This window comes from Eurosta solidaginis, chromosome 3 (genome assembly GCF_040869045.1).
Source record: "Eurosta solidaginis isolate ZX-2024a chromosome 3, ASM4086904v1, whole genome shotgun sequence".
NCBI classification, from domain to species: Eukaryota; Metazoa; Arthropoda; class Insecta; order Diptera; family Tephritidae; genus Eurosta; species Eurosta solidaginis.
The window spans coordinates 163,685,667-163,701,491 of record NC_090321.1 but is presented as its reverse complement, the minus strand read 5'-3'; the positions used below and the strand labels follow the sequence as shown (position 1 = coordinate 163,701,491).

The following is a 15,825-nucleotide window of genomic DNA, read 5'->3' as shown; positions in this document are numbered from 1 at the left end:
CGTCCGAGAAGGCTCACTGATGCGCCCGTATCTAATAACCCACGTTTTGGGACTTTATATATTTTGGCCTCAGCGAAAACTCGCGGATCCGACCGGCCCGCATTCTTCACAGAAGCTGTGACCTGTTGTCTCAGGGATTTGCGCTTAAGAAATCTATCCCGAGCTTTTTGCACTTTCCGAGATATAGTTCGACGTCCCATAAGTGCGCTTTCAGCGAAGATACGCCACCGAACTTTTAAGTACCTCCTCCAGCGTTCGCCAACACGTTGGACTCTTCTCTTTCGTAACTTTATTATGTTTATTGCTGATTACTGTGTAACAATTATTAATATTCTCTATATTTTCAGGTTCATCAGTTTCTACAGTAGTTTCCCCGGCAACAGGGGTGTTTGTTCCTACGTCTACTCGTGCGGGGTTTTCGTGGAGCGCGATTCCCCCGAAATAATCGCGCTCCTCCTTACGTTTCCCGCTGCGTTGCAAATAGGGCATCTTGGCGTTATAACGTCGGGTTTACCGCACTTAAAACAAAAAATTTTTCGTTGAAGCGACATACAATCGGTGAAGAAATGTCCTTCAGCTCCACAGTTCCAACATATAACTGTTTTTTGTTTGCCTCTTCGTTGATGTATTTCCTCCACGGTGACTTGACCCTCATCAACGGGAGGCAATACTTCATCGTCGTCGATCGCGACCACTTCATTCACATGGTGGCCCTTTGTCGCAAAGCTACTAGCCATTGTGCGCTCTCGTCGCGGAAAGCACCGTTCAACCTCATTGCATTCCAGCCTCAGTTGCTCTAACGAGTGTGTTATGATAGGGTATACTATTTTAGCTACCGACTCACGCAGATTTCCCTTTACCAGGCGAATTATTTCGTACTCCGGAATGGGGTTCCTAAGACGGGAGCGCAATGTACCCACTACGTGAAAATATTCATCTATAGTTTCACCCGGTCGTTGTTTTCTTTCGGTTAACTCTCTTAAAATTTCAAAATCGGTGCGATGAGATTCAAATTGGCGACGAAGTGCAAATTGCAACGTCGGCCAATCGACATTTCCATTGGTACGGATATATAACCAATACCATTCACGCGCTTCGCCACCTAGCAATCGATGGAAATCACGTAGTATGTCGGCCCACGAACAACGGTACTGACCCTGTAAATATTCTAATCGGAATAGAAAGTCCTCGATTGGCATGGAGTCGCGATGACCTTGGAAGTTTATCCCCCACTTTTCAATATTTAAGTCCGATCTAATAGTATCATTATAAGGCCTTGCAATTTCTGGGTGTGAATTCCCTATCCCAGCAGGGGGTCTCTGAAAACTAGCAGTTGGGTGGTGTCGAGTAGCCGGCGGCTCGTGATATGCTAAAGTATAGGAGGTAGCTTGAGCCGTTGGCATTGGGTTGTTAGTAACGATGTTTCGGTTAATATTACCTACGGGCTGGCCTCTTTCCTTAGTCCTAGCTTCTATAGAATCTGTACTCGAATCATGCTTTCGTTTTTTGTTATTTCTATCTCGCGCCCCATCCCCGGGTCCTGAAGCTCCCTGTTCCATAGCTAAATACTGTGTTGCATTCCTAATTTCTTTTAACCTTTCGCGCATCTCTGCCAACAGGGTCTGCTGTGTTTCAGCTACCATCTCCTTTAATATTGGCATAACTTCATTTCGTAGTTGCCATGAATTAACCTGATCAAGCCTTGCATTCCAATTAGGGTTGTTGTTATTGTTAGGTGGTGGGTGTGGAAAGTTCAGGATAGGTGGCTGTACTAGTACCGACTGTGTGATTTGGGCTCCATTCGTTTGTTTGGGTATCGTACCCGTGTTCTTTGCCATGTTTTCCGATGTGGCGCTAGCAACATTTTGGTTTGGTAGCCCATGCAACTCCCTATTGGGGTTTTTGTTGTTGCCTTTGGTTTTAATCCTATCAGATAGGTCGATGAATGTTGTATCCTTGGCACTTTGGCCATCTTGGTTCGGGGCGTTAGCGTTCGGCATATTCGCAAATCTTAATTGGTAACGCGTGTTGTAATATACTACAGGTAACTCCTTCATATAGGATTTCCAAAAGCAAAAAAAAAATAAAAAGGTTTGGGGTTTTATAGATCATTTTTCATGCTTCGCAGTTCACACAAAGAATATTTCCTATCGGTCATGATTGATTCTTACTATCGAAGCTACTTAATTACATTTCAAAAATAAGGTCTTCGAATTCTAACACAGAAACTACTTAAAAAAATTATTCAAAAGCACATAGTTTAATCTTACAACTGATTACTAGCAGTTGTCTCATACAATTTTGGAGTTGTTTTGAAAAAAGGTAACGTTTTACAAGACGGTTCACCACCTAATTTTTAACAAAAATTTTCAAAGTTGGTATCAAAAGACACGTTTCGACCTTCGATTTTAGAATCCGAAAACAAAAATTAAAAATTTAATTTCTGTCATATCATTTCGGTTCAAATTTTCATGTAGTTTTTGTATTTTGCAAGATTTGTTCTACACACTAATACAGAAAGGCGTTGGATGCATCCAGGGGTATTATTACAAATCGCGGCCGAAGGCCGCCAACGCAGAAAGATGTTGTGCAAAAAAAACTATGGATCTGGCCTCATATTTCGGACCCTCTCGGGGCCATTTTGTGCGTTTTTGTAAATATTTTTCGACAAATAAAATTTTTTATTTCCGCTTTCGAATCCCAAAAACGGAGATAGAAACATGTCTTTTAATACCACCTTTGATAAGAGTTAGATGGTGCACGGTTTCATAAAGCGTTACCGAAAAAAAAAAACAACAAAAAATTGAAAACTGATAGTTAAACCATTTTTAATCAAACAATAATCAACAATTTTGTACACATTTATAGAAAAAACAACGTTTAAACGAAGGATTACATTGAATAACTTTTTGACTTTATGGAGCGACATTCCGAAGTTGGACGATGGCCGCAGTCCGGATGCAGACAAAATAGGTGAAATTATGCGAACGTGAGTCCCATTGATACTAATCACTACTCCTGGGAATCCTGTTTTAGAGTAAAATACAATTTTTGCTGTTTGGGTTTTAATCCACTTCGCACAAATATGCTCCTCAATAATATCTAAAACCTGTCCAACACCAAAATCATCTCCACAGCATTTTGATAGCTGCCATCAGCAAGGAATCTGAGTGTGGCGCATAATTTTAAAATAGGGGTAAAACCTTCCCCCGAACGCGTTTGCTGAAATGGTCCTTAATTGTGTTTAGTAATGAACAAAATGATTCCTTTCAAATATGCAAAACAACTTTATTTGAAGCTCATCATTTGTCAATTAAACATTTTTTTACTTGGTGCTTGGTAGTTCCAAGGGATTGGAATGATCACGAGAATGTTTTTCGTATTCGCGACATATCAATCGCCAACATTTAATATCCGTTTTGCTTTTAATAACAAAATCACTTTTGCAAATGCTTAAATTTCCGTCACAAATTGATCAGCTGTACATTTATCTGTCAAATCATCACTTTCTTAGGTTGGCAACATCAATTCAACTTCAACTGAAATAAGTTCTAATTCGTAATATCAAACAGGAGTTGAGTTCTCTTAAAGTTGAGTTCTTTTAAATACAACCCAACTAAGTTGAGTTGTTAACCGTAATAATTGTAGGGAATAATTAATTAAATGTTTTACAAAACTCACCTGCACAGTTAAAGTACCAACTAACTACAGCGACTTAGTCCAAAATAACATTTTTATGTCAGATACTGATCGGGAAGAAATAAAATCCTTCGACGTACACAAGGAGGAAGAAGAATTCTCTGACCCAGCAAAGCCAGAAACACTCGATAGTCGTATCGGTGAACAAAGTCGTTCTTTACCTCATACTGAAAATATTTCATTACAAGAAACTTCTGTGGTTTCGATAACCCAGTCGTTACATCAAACAATTCTTTAGGGCTTTTAACAACTTTTTGAAATTCCAACCAATCTCGTAGTCATTTTCTGGAACCAACAATAATGGCTACATCAGAGCAAAAGAAACAGTTTATTGGGTCGTGGGTGCCCTTATTCAGGGAAAACTATAACGGTGAACTAGTAGAAGGCTGTACAGATCTAGATCTTATGCCAACTTTCATTTCACTTATTAAATCGAAGCTCGAAGAGAAAGCAAGAGAAGCAATTCCGACAAATATAACATATATCCAAGAAATTAAAGATGCGCTTAAAAGTCGAATAAAGCCAGACAATTCAAAAGTCGTTGCAGGGAAAATAGCTTCACTAAAAGTTACAAACAATAATTTAACCGAGTTTGCTAAACGCGTAGAGGAATTATCTGATGCTTTAGAGAGGTCTGTAATTATCGAGGGCATATCAAAGGCCAAAGCGCACGAGATGGCAGTCGAACAGTCAGTAAACGTTTGTAGGCTAAATACGCGCTCAGCAATTCTGGCATCGACCTCTTTTAGTGACGCAAAAGACGTAGTAGCAAAAATGATAGTCGAACAAAACAATCAGGCTACAGAAAGACAGGTATTAGCTTTTCGATCAGGTTTAACAATCAAAATAATTTTCGCAATAACAATAGAGGCCATAACTACTAGAACAACAATAATAGATACAACAGCAAAAGCAATTTCTATAGGTTCAATAACAATAACAATTTCAATAGGTACAACAACAATAATAACGGTAGATACAACAATAACAATCAAAATAGGCAAAACAACAATTATAGACAAAATAACGACAATCGAGGCAATGGTAATTCCCGTAACACTAGCAACAGTCAAAATAGGTTAGAAAACAGAACCAATACTAACGCCGGAAGTTCAAATACGCGAAACAATGCAAACGTTCGCTCTTTAAACTCGGACGCCCCTCAGCAGCGAACACTGAGGGGCGAGGAGATAAGCGAATAAATATTAAAAATGTTTTTTGTCTGAATTTAAATTACTCGGATTTTGTCGAAATTTATATAACCGGATCTAACAAACTATGCACATTTTTACTAGATACACAGGCTGATATTTCTTTGATTAAAATTTCAAGTCCCAATAAGCAAATTCCCATTAACGCTGACGATATAGTTAATATCACTGGCGTTACATCAAATTCTGTTCCTACTTTGGATAGAATAAACATAGACCTACATTTTTCTAATAATCCAGTCGAACAAAGCTTACATGTGGTAAAAGATGACTTCAATATTCCATCAGACGGTATACTTGGCAAAGACTTCCTTCACCATAACAAATGTGTAATAAATTATTCAAATAGTAGCTTCTCATTCTGGGCAAATAAAGAAAAAGTCATTATGCCAATCCTTCACCGAACGGAAAGAGATATGTGTATTATACCACCAAGATGCGAAGTTTTTCGAGTTTTCGACTTAGGTCACTCAACAACTCCACTTTTCGTTGAATCCCAAGAAATACAAAAAGACGTTTTTACCGCAAGATGCATTACAAACTCAAATAACCCAGTCATAAAATTAACCAATACCACAAGTGATGTACAATTCGTACACAAAAAATCTATTAAAAAAGAAAACTTATCAAATTATCACGTCTATGTAATCGACAAAACTAAGTCAGATTAGAAGCGAATTAATGAAATAACTTCGATTTTAAAAAATCAAATTCCCAATGATGCACCATCCGAACTTTTAGGTCTCTGCATACAATATGCTGACATATTCGCGCTTGACAACGATAAAATGACGTTAAACAATTTCTATGAGCAGAAATTGCGGGTAACTGACAACGAACCAGTGTATATAAAGAATTATCGTCTGCCCTATTCTCAGCGGGAAGAAATTAACAAGCAAGTTAAACGATTTAATCGAAGAAAGCTATTCTAACTAAAACAGCCCTCTTATCCTAGTTTCTAAAAAGAAAATTAATGGGAAAAAAGCGTACAGAATGTGTGTTGGTTTTCGTGCAGTTAACAAGAAGCTAATAGCAGATAAATTCCCATTAGTACGAATAGATGATATTTTAGACAATCTTGGCAGAGACAAATTTTTCTCAACCTTAGACCTTTTTTCAGGATTTCACCAAATACCATTACACGTAGATTCACGCGATATAACCTCATTTTCTACTGATCGCGGAGCGTATGGTATTGCCATTTGGTTTGAACATTGCACCAAATTCGTTTTCTAGGATGATGACCATCGCATTTTCTGGAATACCACCTAACGTAGCTTTTCTTTATGTAGATGACATCATAGTCATGGGCTGTAGCGAATCCCATCACATTAAAAATTGGTCTAAAGTATTTAATACTTGTAGATCATTCAACCTTAAACTCAATCCGAATAAATGTAATTTTCTAAGACCGGAAGTAACATTCCTAGGACACAAATGCTAGATGAAGACCTGTCACCAGACGATTGGAAAATAGATGCAATTCGTAACTATACTAAGCCAACAGACAAAGATGCTGTAAGACGGTTTGTAGCTTTTTCTAACTATTACAGACGCTTTATTTCAAACTTTGCATCTCTGGCAGCACCTCTGAATTGACTGAATAGAAAAAGAGTAGAATTTAACTGGGACGTTGGAATCGTTGCACTAAGAGCATCTCTAATGTCAACAAAGATATTAAAATACCCAGGTTTATCCAAACAGTTTACCATTACAGTAGACGCTTCTAAAACGGGGTGTGGAGCAATATTCAGCCAAGAACATCAAGGCAGCGATTTACCCGTATGTTATGCGTCAAAATCGTTTAATGATGCAGAACAAAAGAAAGCCATCATTGAGTTGGAGCCATTTATTTTGCTATTAAACATTTCAGAGCGTACGTATATGGAAATCACTTTATTGTAAAATCAGACCACAGGCCTTTAGTTCATTTATTTACTATGAAAGACCCATCTTCAAAACTTTCTAGAATTAAACTTGAGTTGGCAGAATACAATTTTACAATAGAGTACATAAAGGGAAAATCAAATGTAGGAGTTGATGCACTTTCTCTTATCACCATTGGCGAAATAAAAGAATCGAAGAAAATATTTTCTAACGAAATAAAGAATGGCCAAAAAACGATTTAATTTTCAAATACATTACAATTACAAATTTTAAAGAAAGAGGAAATAAGCTTTTACAATTTTTAAAAATTATTTTAATGGATCCAATTGAAGAAATCACTGATCAGGAACGAAATTCAAAATTACTACCAATTTATCACAATGATCCCATCACTGGAGGTCACTGTGGAACGAAAAAACTATATGCCAAATTACGAAACAAATTTTACTGGAAAAACATGACAAAAGACATAGTTAGTTATGTTAGGAAATGCGAAAAATGTCTTTTGAACAAAGTCAAAATAGGAAATAAAGAAGAACTCGTTCTAACTCCTACTGCTAATAAACCTTTCGAAATTGTAATTGATACCATAGGCCCATTGCCAGAATCGAGATATGGTAATAAGTTTTCGTTTACCATAATTTGCGATCTGACAAAATACTTAGTTACAATATCAATACCGGATAAAAGTGCAAAAACCATCGCGTCAGCACTATTCGAAAGCTTCATTTTAATATACGGTGCTTTGAAATCTATCAAATCAGATTTAGGTACTGAGTTTAGAAATGAAATTTTTGCAAATTTAACCAGCTTACTAAATATCAATAATAACTTTTCTACCCCAGACCATCATGAAACCGTGGAACTGTTGAGCGAAACCACAGAGTTTTTAACGAGTACCTACGTGCGTACTTAAATGATTCTTTTGATGATTGGGATACATATTTGAAATATTTTACGTTTTGGCATAACACAACGCTAAATACGGTATTTGACAATAAACTTACTCCTTTTGAACTAGTTTTCGGCAAAAATGTTATTGATACGACAAAAACGCACAACCCTTAATAATAAACATACGATATGGTTTTAATTAAAAAAAAATCACGTGAAAAACATATATCAGGGCCCATATCTAGTAACAAATATAGACGGTGTAAATGTAACCATTTTTGATAACGAAAACACAAAATACAAAACGGTACATAAACAGCGAATAAGAGGAGTACCTAGATAAATAAAATCAGATGTACCCAATTTCATTTTATTATACTAAATTTAAGCATATTTAAATAAAAATATATCATACTGTAAAAAACATACTTAATTTAGGCAAAATAAACAAAAAGAAAATGTATGTACAAGTTAATACACAATACCTATGAAAATGAAATTTTAAATTACAAAAAAAAAAAAGCAAAAAAAATTATGTATGTTATTACTAGTCATATATGTAAATAGGTAGGATTAAAGTACATCTAAATGTAATTAGTTAAATTAGCTAAGTTAGCCTAGATATATCTGCCGCAAAAGTTCAAAATTTTTTCATTTATTTCCATCCGCGATGAATGTAAAATCAATTTTTTCGAAAAGGGGGATGGTTTAACAGCAGCCTTATAGTCTCACCTTGTTTCCAAATTGGTGCAACCCTGTTGTCTATTGTGAATGAACAACAGGTGTTGAAACAATTTGGAAACGGGGGGGGGGGGGGGGGGGGGGAGGCTCGAAAAGAAAAGGCGGCCCTCATTATAATTTGGCAGCGAGATACTTCAGACGCACTTTTTTTTGAGAAAGCACCAAGTAAAGTGTATTAAAATTAAAAATTGAAATAAAGTGGTTTTCTTGATTGAATTTAAAGTGTGGCGAAAAGGACCGCCACGATATTAACGCGGATACCACAATAGCGTTTTCCCAAAGCACAAAGTTTGTGTGGAGGCGGCGCCCTACAAGAGTACAGCAATCTTCGGCGGGTTTCATTGGCGTGCACTACTACGTGCTTTTCTGTTGGCACATTTTAAATTGCCCATGAAAATAAATATCAACCTTAAAAGCTTGACATGGAGATGTAGTGAGTGATATCGTATATTTGATTAGGTTTACCTAAATTTTTCCAGTATAGAGTTACCAACTTTAAATTAGAATACCAATAGGACAATAATTATTTTTGGAATTTTATAGTTAAGCGCGGTAGCCAGATCATAATGCACGAAACCCGAATCTTTAACGAAATTTTGTGAAGAAAATTGTAAATAAAAAAGCAAAATTAATATTTTTAAATAAAATTACTTCAAGCCATGCTGACGAGAAGAATATAAAAATTTGTTGAGCGCTTTCTTATGATCTGGGTCCGTATCGTGCAATACGATCACGTATCGAAAAACGCTTTAACTCAAACAATAAATATGATTTTGTTAAGCTATTCGTAAAAATTAGAATGAATTGTAATTAGTACACGTAACCACTATTTAGCATATTTCCTTAACCCGATCCACCATTTAAGAGATATTGCGATGTAAAAAATTGTTTTCGATCACGGATCGTATAACACGATACCGGCCCTAGATTCCGCGCTTTACGGAGAAATTAACCTTAATGTAAGATTACAGTCCACGAAGTTTATGAATGCCATGTTACCTGTTAACTTTTAATTTAGCCTCTCCTTCCCTTAAAGCTGGCATATTTCGCTTATGCGTCTCTGGATCTTCCTTTTTATGAGAAGTTGAGTGTAATCGTGTCGCCGGTATCAGTACGCATATGAAGGTTAGGTTCCAATTTTTTTTAAATCTATTGAATACAAAATGGGAAGTTGGAATAAATTTAGATCAATACATTAGGATGAGTTTTTTTATAAACTGCCGCATTCCACAAAAATCGCACTTATAGGGCTTTTCGTCTCTATGAAGTAGTTTATGTTGGATTAAGGGCTTTGTTTGTACAAAACGTTTACCACAAATATTGCACGGGTATTTTGTTATTCTGTTAGGTATTTCTTGGATCTGGATAAATAAAAAAGCACAAATAATTAAGATAGTGAAAAAAAGGATTCAAGGGGTTGATAAGCGCAATACAAAGCTTTATAGCTTCAAAGCTTCCGCAGCCCAATTTTCAACCTCACATACGCGAGGGGAATCCTGTTACAAATATGAATGTATCATACACATATTTAGCAGGCGAGGCTCTGCCGACCTCAAGTTCCTCGTGGAATTAGGGGGTGGGCGGGCGGTATGGCCTAGAAGGTTTGTTGTGGTCATATTAATCTTTCCCGATATGGTCGTGCTAGTACCTTAATGGTGCTTTTTTACCGGAACGTACCGGATCGATATCCGGCAAAGGACCATCAACATCGATAACACTCCCCAAAACCTTCGGGGAGTGTCTTTGTCGTTAATACAACAACAACATAGTAAAAAAAAAAAATTATTTATTTTTTAATATTAATAAAGAAACCTTAAGTTTTGTAACTCAACTCAGTTTCGAATTTAAGTAGGGTCTTACAACTTATTAATATCATTTCGCAGATCAACCTAATAACAACACACGACGTTTTTTTGCCTATACTGAAATAAGCATTCGTTCGACAATGTGATACAGATGTGCATACGAGCACCGAAATGTCACGTGGAACAAAAGTTGGAAATCGAGTTACATAGCAGTAAATTCAATTTCGGTTGCTCTGACACAACCCATTTTTGGAGCGTTCCACGGTTGCTACGGGACAAATCGTAAGCATTTGTTTCTGCTTTCGAGCTTAACTAAAGACAAACTATAAATTTTCCAGGCAAAATACTAAGTGCATTAATATTGTTTGGTATATGTCTAAGTAAAAATAGAAACCTGCTCAGAAATTTTTGCATATGTGTGTAAAAATTCCAAAAAATAGGCATGCGCTTGTACGCGACGGCAAATAATTACCGATGAAGTCGGTGAAGGCTATCGAAATAATCGGTAGATTGTTTGCCTTTTTTTATATTATTTTTGCTAGTCTCTATAGTATAGTATATAGTATACTAGCGGGACCCCGGTGTGCTTGGTACACCAATAGAAATATCCGAAAAAGAATAAAATATCATAGAATTTTTTAATCTTTATTTAAATTTTTAATCCAAAACATTTGGATACACTACATTTTTCGTTTTTCCATCTGGGATATGAATAAACAAACAATTTGGAATGCCTACTCTGGAACAGGCAACGTATAGCTGTCCGTACGAAAAGCACGGTTCCTCCAAATTCAATCCGCATACTCGATGCGTTTGTCCTTGCGCCTTGTTGACTGACATAGCAAATGACAGGCGCACTGGAAATAGCAAACGCTTGAATTCAAATGGCATGACTGTTGGTATCAGTGGGATTCGCGGTATAAGCACAATTTCACCTTTCGCTTTGCCGGTCAGTATTGTTGCTTCAATTAAATTCGTCATCAACTTTTTTACATTCAGTCTTGTTCCTTTACACAATTTTGGTGCATTTAAATTCCGTAATAAAATAACTGATGAGCCGCCCTTCAAATTTAAACAATGCGGTGGCATACCAGACGGTTCCAATGAATTCAAAAATTCAACTGGATAATTCAGCGGCATCTTGATTCATTGCGCTATCCACTGATTTGTATGTTGTCGCCACACCTGGCAATTTTTTCAGAATGTGATGATTGATTTCATTGACATGTACATTTTTTGGTGCCGGTATTGCGCGTTCTCTCAACCAATCGTGATTCATGTAATTTTGAACAATATTTGGAAACACTCGTTCAATTAATTCTTCTTTTGATTGGATAATTGTACACAAATTGTTTGGCAATGTAATCAAACCATTTGTTTTGTCGATTGGAATTTTGCCCTTTCCGATCTCTAACAATTTCTTCGAGAACTGCTCTGCAGATTGATCATTGTGCAACTGAACACGCATGATTATGTGTAATGTTAATTTTTTCACGTATCGCCACAAAAGGGAAGACTTCAAACAAGCATTGATCTCATCTGCCGGTGTTGATCGTGGAATAACGGGCAATGTTTGTCGAAAGTCACCTGACAATAAAATTAAAGCACCACCAAAAAGCCTTCGGTTTCCACGTAAATCTGGCATCGTTCGATTTAATGCCTCCAATGATTTTTTGTTTGCCATTGTACACTCATCCCATAGAATGACCGCTGCTTGTTGCAAAACTTTTGCCATCGCTGAATTTTTGGATATGTTACAGGTTGGAGTTTCAACCACCTGTATATTCAATGGCAATTTTAAAGCTGAATGAGCTGTTCGCTCCCTCCAATAAAGTTGCAGCAATTCCAGAAGAAGCGAGTGCCAAAGGAATTTTCTGTTGCGATCGAATAGTTGCTAAAATCAATGAAATCACAAATGTTTTTCCGGCTTGCATGATTTTGTCATATATATCCTTTTTTTGATTGTTCGATTTGGTGATGTTGGATTGAACAAATGTACGTAAATACAGCTTGCATGATTTTGTCATATATATCCTTTTTTTGATTGTTCAATTTTGTGATGTTGGATTGAACAAATGTACGTAAATCGTAGCAATCGAATTGTTGTTCACGCTGCAACTCTCGATCAAATAAATCATGCATTGGACGATTTGGTGAAATCAAAGCTAACTGCCCCAATGCTTTATTGGCAATCGCAAGACACATATCTTCAATTATTATCAAAGCTTCATTGTACATTTCCAATGTAATCAGCAAATTAGGATCCATTGCTCTACGAGGCATCCGAATTAAAATATCTTCAGGTAATCTTTATATTTATTCCACAACTCAGTTGGATTCGATGGCATGCATGTTGATATTATAATCGAAAATAGCATTCGTATTTGCTGTGGATGAGATGAAATCGATGCATCATGAAGTGTTGCGTCCCAATGAGTGTCATCTTCTAACAAATGCAAGAGCTGACATGCTTCGTGATATGTCTGACAAAAATGACCGTGAACTGTTCTTAAATCCTGAAATGATTTTGGTCCTCGAACGTTTACCAACAACATTCGCAAATGGAAACATTCAGCATTGTTGGGATGTACCGTATACATCCTGCCCAAGGCATCTGTTTGGAAAATACCTGGATGACCATCAACTGGTCTTCCTTGTTTACGCCGTTGAAATTTATCATATATATTGCGGTATATCAACATATATCAAATTTCTGGCAAATATGGCGATTTCACACAATTGAAAAAAAAAAAACAGTTAAAGTAGTTGCTGGTGGTTGTGCTGCTCTCCTGCTATATATTCTCAGTAGTGAAATAAACTCGTTGACCATTCTCCAGATCGACTGCCAAATGGGCAAGAACAGGATGTCTTTCGTGCAAAGGAAACGAAAAGATACGCCAAACTGCTTCATTACTGCTTACGTATCGCCCTATTTGATATTGAGTGATTTCATCATTTCTATTTTCACCATCTACTCTAAAAACAGCCATATCACTTCCTTTATTCACATATTTACAAATGTATTTGATAGACTTTACTGAGTTACAGTACTCAACATTTATGTGAGCCTGAAAAACTTTTGACAGTATCGGTGAATGTGGCACGACCCAACGATTGTCAACTTCGATGTCTTGATTGCGCACTCTTATTATAGCCGTTTTACTATTATTTTTAAATGAACGACGTCGATACAATGGATATCCGTCATTGCCTGTTATGGTATCGGAAATTAATGCTCTCGGATACGGCTTTGAACATTTCCCATCGATCATACATGGTGAATTCATATTTATTTCACCGCATGGACCTTGAATCATGTTTTTTGTTACCACTTCAAATAATCGTGTGGCAAACCTCTTTTTTGCCATTCCATCGAGTACATCCAACATTGTACCTTTCCAAAAACGCTTAATTTCACAATTAAATCCATCAGTGCTGTTGAGTAAACGAACCTGTAGCTGACTCTTTATTATATTTTACTGTATCTGTTTTACCCTGCGTTATAAATTGACAATCTAAATTTGAATCAAACTGAATTTTTATATTCTATGTTTTCTATGCCACCCTGCAACATTTTCCTTATTATTCTCGAACAACTACTTTAATGAATGTGAACAATTGTATCAAAGAAGAAATGTTGGTGGAAAAATAATAGCAAATAAGTAAGTTAAATTACTTGGAAACTGTCTTTTGCTAATCTGCATTATTTAATACAGATAATAAACTCCACTCCACATATTATACGTATTTTACTGGGTCTTTCATTTTTTAATATTTGGACATAACACGGAGTTCTGTTATATTTGCATTGAATTCCCAACATCTTTATTATTTATTTGATTTGCCAAATAAATCGTTTATGCTACGTCGCAGCGAGAGATTAAAAAATCGTAACAAGGAAATGTCCTCAGAAAAACTTAATGCCACTCTCAGCGATGAGGAACAAGAAAAAACAATAGTAGAACAAAGCGAAGCTACTGAACTTCACCAGAAAATTGCAGAATTGCAACATGTGTTGCAAGAATCCAATATAAAGAATGCTAGACTCGAACAACTGTTTACGCCAACAACAGTCCCTTCAAGTTTGCCAGCACATATTTTAACTTTGCCGGATTCATTCACCACGAGCATGCCTGTGTCAAAGTTCTTGCCGCATATGCCTGCACCCGCCATGTCAACTGTGCCGACATACTCCATATGCAGCGACTACAATCCCCCACGCCATGTCAGCTGTGCCTATATACACTATTGCAGGATATGGAGCTATCCTATCCTCTAACGCCACGTCAATTTCGCCGACGTACTCTAAATGGGCACACGTAAGTTTACCAACTGCAAACACCACGTCAACTCTGCCGACGTACCAATATACGTTTCCAATTGCGACTAATCAACCAGCAGTATTCGAGCAATCATGTTTATCGTATACGTCTGCACAATGCCTATAAACTCAACAACGCCGCTCCAGATGAGCAGTCCACCTCAACAATACAGCCACGTCATACGTGAGTTACAAGATCTCCCAGAGCTTTCAGGTTTGCCAGAGCAATGGCCTATGTTTGCCATTTGCAAAGAAACAACAGATGCCTATCGCTACACGAATCTAGAGAATTTGACACGGCTGCAGAAGGCGCTTAAAGGGCGCCGCAAAATCGAAAGTTGAAGCCTTCTTAATACACCCAGATAGCATTAAGATGGTCATGAACACATTGGCGATGCACTATGGAAGGCCACAAATACTGATTAAGAGTCAATTAGCGAAAGCGAGAGCCTTCGCACAGATTTCAAATTCAAGAATTTCTGATATGGTTGATTATAGTACAATGGTGTCGAATTTGACAGTATTTTTGCAGAATGCCTGTACAATACCACATCTGCATAATCCAATACTTTTAGATGAGTTTGTAGGTAAGTTGCCTTTATTAAAAAGAGAAGTAACGTACCCACTACTTTTTTACAAATAGAATGGATTATCCGAGTATAATAGATTTTAGCCAGTGGTTACGAAATGTCGCCATGTTCATATCAATCGCCGCAGATACTGAGCCAACTAATACTGTTTTCACACAGAAACTTAATGATCTCATTTCACCTTCTAATGAAATCGTAAATTTTTTGCTTTCACACAGAAGTAGTTGCTCGATTAGTATGAAGGATGAAATGTCAAGCGAATAAAATGACAATGCTATATGACAGACAATGACATTTACTTTGACAAATGACATTTTTAAGCACTGAACACACCAAAAACTAAGAAGCGGAACGCTGCCAACAGAGTTGCATTGGGCTTTTGATTTCATTAGGCATTCGATTAGTCACTAATGAAATAATTATAGATTCGAATTTTGTAGGGAAGATTGAGCTCAATAAGCGCCTTAATGTAGAAAACTGCCTTTATTATTCAATAAGCCGTGTGTGTGAAAATAGTATAAGACTGATGCAGGGCTCAATACACGAAGATATAGAATCTTAAAGCCTACATACGCAATGACTACCGAAGAAAAGGAACAGGTGTGCTTTCTTTGCCACGAACATCACGATATTTACCAATGCACAAAGTTTTGCCGCAGTCTTGTTGGTGAAAGATG

General features: G+C 36.9%; 1 long non-coding RNA gene across 1 annotated transcript in view; it reads right to left on the bottom strand.

Moving 5' to 3' along the window:
- LOC137244549 (uncharacterized) overlaps positions 1–15,825 on the bottom strand; it is a 34,341-nt gene that overhangs the window by 5,510 nt on the left and 13,006 nt on the right. Inside the window, exon 2 of the long non-coding RNA XR_010951093.1 lies at positions 9,432–9,581. This is a non-coding gene — a long non-coding RNA (uncharacterized lncRNA). The remainder of the gene's footprint in view (positions 1–9,431; positions 9,582–15,825) is intronic.